A 237-nucleotide genomic window follows, 5' to 3' on the forward strand; every position below is an offset into this window, starting at 1 on the left:
TATATATATATAAAATTTATTAATGAGGGTAGAAATTGATATAGGTTAATCGTTTTTTTTTGTATTTAGTATTTTTTCATTTGTCTTGCCCTTTTACAGTCTGTTGTGTCGCTGAATGTTTACTGAGAACATATATTTTTTTTCGTGGTTAGGTGATTCGGCATCTATTTCTAGCATAGAGGAGTCCACTTTTGCAGGTCACTCCTCTTATTTTTGTATATACATATATATATATAT

The 237-nt window shown here is 28.3% G+C and overlaps 1 protein-coding gene across 13 annotated transcripts in view; it reads right to left on the reverse strand.

Moving 5' to 3' along the window:
* Positions 1–237, reverse strand: part of LOC106875983 (uncharacterized) — a 268,731-nt gene that overhangs the window by 86,894 nt on the left and 181,600 nt on the right. The gene's annotated exons all lie outside the window — the stretch shown is intronic.

Source organism: Octopus bimaculoides, chromosome 9, assembly GCF_001194135.2.
Source record: "Octopus bimaculoides isolate UCB-OBI-ISO-001 chromosome 9, ASM119413v2, whole genome shotgun sequence".
NCBI lineage: Eukaryota > Metazoa > Mollusca > Cephalopoda > Octopoda > Octopodidae > Octopus > Octopus bimaculoides.